This window comes from Hydractinia symbiolongicarpus, chromosome 1 (assembly GCF_029227915.1).
Source record: "Hydractinia symbiolongicarpus strain clone_291-10 chromosome 1, HSymV2.1, whole genome shotgun sequence".
Taxonomy (NCBI): domain Eukaryota; kingdom Metazoa; phylum Cnidaria; class Hydrozoa; order Anthoathecata; family Hydractiniidae; genus Hydractinia; species Hydractinia symbiolongicarpus.
This window is the reverse complement of record NC_079875.1, coordinates 17681280-17686573: the sequence shown is the minus strand read 5'-3', so window position 1 is coordinate 17686573 and position 5294 is coordinate 17681280.

The window sequence follows — 5294 nt, the reverse complement described above, 5'->3', positions numbered from 1 at the left end:
TGTAGTACCGGAAAAGCAATATCTATAATAACATCTCCTATGGTATTCAAAACCACCCAAGACCTTCATCTACCCTCGGAAAAATGGAAGAAAATCGCGAAAGTTGCAAAAATGTCTGTTCCTGACGAAGGTGTCCCTCGGACCTTTTGAATTCAGATCTTCTTCTTGTCTCTAAAATACCCGAATAAACGAAATTTTAAGTTGATATCCTTTTGCAAAAGACCAGGAATACAAGACCAAATTTCCTCCAGAGAATTTAAAGACAACGAAGTTTTAACTTATTTAAGGGAAGCAAAACGGAGGACACTAAAGCAGAAACAAAGGTGCAAGAAATAGCATTACAATCAGTAAAAGAGAGTTGAGGGAAGACAAAATCTCTTCCTATATCTTTTAATACAACAAAAAAATGCAGATTTTGTCTCGGGTCGTGCTGATTCATGATTGCAGTTTTTCAAGCACAAGACCCCCCCCCCCAAGTGTTTCTTGGAATCGTGTTGCTAAAAGTTAGTGTCCGTTGATTTCCTCGTTGTCAACTTTTATTCCTTGCAGTTGTTCTCTGACAGGAAAGAATAAACAGTAAGCAGGAGCGTCTTGTAACCAACTTGTTGTTAAATTGAATCCGCCGTTTAAGTTTTCTTACTTAATCTCCCTGGAGTTGTACTCTGCATGTTGACAACAAACATGTGCGCAGTACTTTTTCGGTTGTCAATCTGACTTTAAAGTATCTAACAGTTTAATACATGCCTAAATTAAGAAAACAATCGTCAATGTCATATGTTTTGTCTAATACTACTCACACCAACACATACCTAGTTTTTGCTACGAGTAAGAAAAGCTGAAGACGTAAGGCAGTATATATGTTTTCATGATAGAAGTCACCAAAGTGTGATGAAATCATCTGTGGCAAAAAGATGACACATACATGTTTATCTACTGTTGTGTTTTTGTTCAAACAACCGAACACTCTTTCAGGCTTTTGCAGGAATGGAATTTAGAATACTACGTTCGTCATAGTAGAAAAGCCCTAGCATCAACTACAATACAGTTTTAGCAAAATTGCATAAGTAATTTTTAGCTTTGTGATCCTAACACCCTTTTTTAATAAAACAGTATCGCTGCTCATTACCTTATCAAAAAAAAACATCAGCAAAATGTAACTAATTTTTACTGGCCAACAATTTTTGCTAACTTTTTGTTAACTAATTTTTACCAACAATTTTTGCCGATTTTTTGCCGATTTCTTTGACAATTTTGCTGATTTTTTTTAAATTCAGCATTGGAGAAGAGCAGGTAAGCATAGCAAAGGATACAGAGAGGCAAGAAAAAGTTGAATTAAATAGAACTGATTTTTTGCGATCAAATTGATATTTCAAATTCTACAAGGATATTTTACAGAGATTTTGTAGGTTCTGGACCTCGATTGGTTGATATTTTGGACATCTTTGATTGCAAAAGATCCGATTTGTTTATTTCTAACGATGCATTAAGCATCCCTGTAACTGATTTGTATTGTACGTATTACTTGAGTCTCCGAAAATCTTATTGCCACAAATAAATAGAATAATGTAATTGCTTAATGCAATTAGTGTGCCGGATGTTACCTTCTCAGCACACTGCTTTTTTAAGAGAAATATTTAGGGGGGATTCCTTCGGTCCCAACACATATACAAGACCTCAGCGGGTATTTTTTTATTAATTATTTCTCCTATTATCCATACCTTTACCCCCGTATCTCTTTTATAATCTGTTTGATTTTTCAACAGTCTTTAAATTGTGAATACTGCCAGTGGGTACACGACACTGGCTTAACGTTAAATAGACGTCCCTAAGAGACGTCAAAAATCTTTCATTTTCAACACAAATTCAACATCTATTCAAAGTCACATGCAACATCTTCTTAACGTTTTTCAACGTTGAAATGTCCACTGGGATGTCATCTAAAAATGTTTTCTTCAGGACAACCTCTGACGATTCAAGAACAGAATCTTGACTACATCAGCATTTTTCGTCAATGCTACTGGTAATACATCGGTGTCATTGGTGTCGCGATTTGTAACCTCAAACATACCGCAATCTGTTGTGTATATTTTTCTTAGGAGATTCATTGTTTTGATTGATTCACCTTCCAACGTTTCCAGCATGTTGATAACAACTACGCGTGATTCTTTGTCAGCCTAACTTCAATTAATTTTGATTTTCCTTCTTTTTAAAGCAAAAATTACCTATAGGAGTTAAATTTACACTTTCCACATCTCAAGGTCAAATTTCTCTAACTTTTTTATCCATTCATAGCCGTCAAATTGACCTGTCAATGCAGGGGTGAAAAGTGTCTATCATAAAAATAGGTTTAAATGCTAAAAGTAGGCTCTATCCGCAACTAAAATAGAAAATAACTACATAGCGACACACATAGTAACCAATTTTAAGTTTTTGGTCTATGTGTGACGCTTTATGATTACTAGATGCCACTTAAAGCATCTCAAGATTATATACCACAGTTATGAATACTAACTGAAGTGCTCTATAAGTAGTGAGACAGATACTTGGTGTACCTCTGAGGTCAACTTGTCACTCTTAATTCGTCAGTTCAAAATTAGAGTTAAGACTTAGGTATTAGGTGTTTGGTAGTGCCATCTTTTTTAGTCGATCAAAGAGTCTACAAAATAGCAGGAAAATCTTTAAATTTATTTTTTGCGGTATGACTGATGCAACAGCGCCACAAATAAATCCTAAAATCTAGTCCGCCATTGGCAAAATTCTTCGGACAATTGACGATAACGCTAAGGTGTGTGAATTTTAAATAAGACATATTTCCATTTTAAACTTCGTTAGTTCATTTGGCCAAGAAAATGTCATTTGGCGTCATGTTCATTGCACCAACATGCGCAACGGTTTTCAAGACGTTGAGGTTATAGCAGAAAAATCAACAATGCAGTCGCGAAGCTTTGGATATCTTCTGTGTAAAAAACATCCAAATTCAACTTGCATTAATGCGCCAGTCTTTGTCTGTTAATCGTACATACTGTAATCCAATTATCGTGTGGAGTGTTCTATTCGGTCTTGTCGTTTCAATAACTGCAGCTTCAGGTGACTGCATCTCTGGATGTTATATTCCCTTACTGTCAAAAACCGTAACTATTTTGTCACTTTTATTAAATTTATTTCCCACAGTCTTATTTCCGTATCTTCCTACGAAAGAAGTTGGTTATTTTGTTTCTTTTAGTGGTCAGCAAACCTTTATGAAGATTATCTTAACATCGTTTTTACTTCAATTCTTCTGTCATATCAAACCTTCTAGTTTCTAGCACATTTGTGCAACAAAACTATTTTAAATATTGTCCTGATTTTATTTGTATTAGCTGATATTTTTTGCTAAACTAAACATATAAGGTACACCAGACGCAAGAGCGATATGTTGCGAGTCATAGTGGTACAGTACACTCCTGATAATTGGAACTTCCGATAACCCGAACTTCCGATAACTCGAACTTCCGATAACCCGAACTTCCGATAACATGAACTTAATAACTCGTACTGTTTTTTTTAAACACTTGCCATCATCAATCTACTCAGATGCTCAGTCATAGACCTTCAAAATCAGATCGAAAAGCTTCAACTGTTGTTGAAGGTACAACAGTTGAAGATGTCATTTCTGCAGATGAAATCGTGATAAGTACCGCCACTAATATTAGATGAGGAGTTGATAGAGGTTGATAGAAGAGGCGGCGAATGTAGACAAAGTCATTTTATTTGTCAATGAACCAGCCGTTTTGGCAGGAAGTTATACGGCGCATTAAGGTGGTACCCCTAGAAAAAAACTATATCGCAGAGGATTATCTTTTCTGAAGATACTTGATAAGGATATCGTAGTATGTGACGGTGCGACAAAATTAAGTCAAAATTTTCATTGATTAGTTTCCATGGTTACCCGTTGGTAGGAGAAGTATAGGCAAAATATGACATTTTGCTGCTCGACGCCTAACCAAATAACTGAGTAACATGCATTATCTCAAGCGCTTTTTTTGCCGCTTTGGTTCCTCAAGGATCACGTGTATGGATTTAGTGCAGCGCATCTTCGCAAGGCTAACTCGTCTTCCTAGAGAACCGATGCAGTATTTTTTGACGACAGAAAAGCTAAAACAGGGCGAAACAGGCAATATCTAGACAAAATAACTGAAAGACAAAACTTCGATTTCAAAATCGGTTTCATTTAAACACTAGGTGGTACTATTGCCTGCATCCACAGAAGAAATTGTAAAGCGTGGATGCTTCGATCTTGAGAATTCTCGTTGTGGATTCCAAACTTAAACCGCAAAAAACTTGTTTAAAGATTATTTTGCGGACATTCTTGACTTGTGGATCGACAAATTGATGATGAGTAAACTCTTACGAGTTCACTTCTGAGAGTGCGTCGTTAAGACAGCTTTCTGAATGCTTATGGAATACCACATTTTATATTCAGAACTGTCATGCATTGTCTCAGGAGGCCCTAAAGTATCATCTAGCTATTGCAAGGAATTAAACATCGACGGAGGGACAAGAAAGCTGTCTAAAAATGCAAAAAATGATTGCTATGGGTGTAACTATGCACTTATATTTCCGCTTGGTTGGAAAAAGTGGCAGAATGCACAATAAAACGTAAATTTGTCATGAGCACTACTTGCCACGGTATTCTAAGATGAATTTGCTGTCAGAAAACAGCTAAAAGACAATTCTTGAAATTTATAATTTTTTCTAGGGGAACCACCTTAAAATGAATTATACCAATCCCATATGGAGGAGTATTTGCTATAGTTCTCCACTTGTGCTCACGTTAAAATATAATTAAATATTTTCAATTGGCACAGCAAAAAGACGAAAAAAAAAAGAAAGCAGATAAATGAGTTCAAGTTTGTAAATAGTGATTTTATGAAACCTAAATGAAACGTACAAATCAATAAAAACAACTATTTTTGATTTATTTAGTTTTTTAAAAAGAATTTTAGCCTGTTGGAGCTCCTTGTGAGCAAATGAAAATCTAGCTTGGTACTGACGAAACCAACTGAACATCAAATAATAATGCAATTAATTTATTTGTTAAAATAATAGGTCTTAGTCCAACAGGGTAGTTTTGTTATCAACACTTAAAAACTTATACTTTATATACTAGACTGGTACCCTTCCGTGCGTCACCAGTCCTGGTAGTAAACACGGCGAGAAAAAAGAAGCCCATTTTAAATTTTTACGCCGTACAATACATTATCATCCGGAAAATAAATTTTCCAGGTTCCCTTACTCGGGGGCCACGCGGGTAT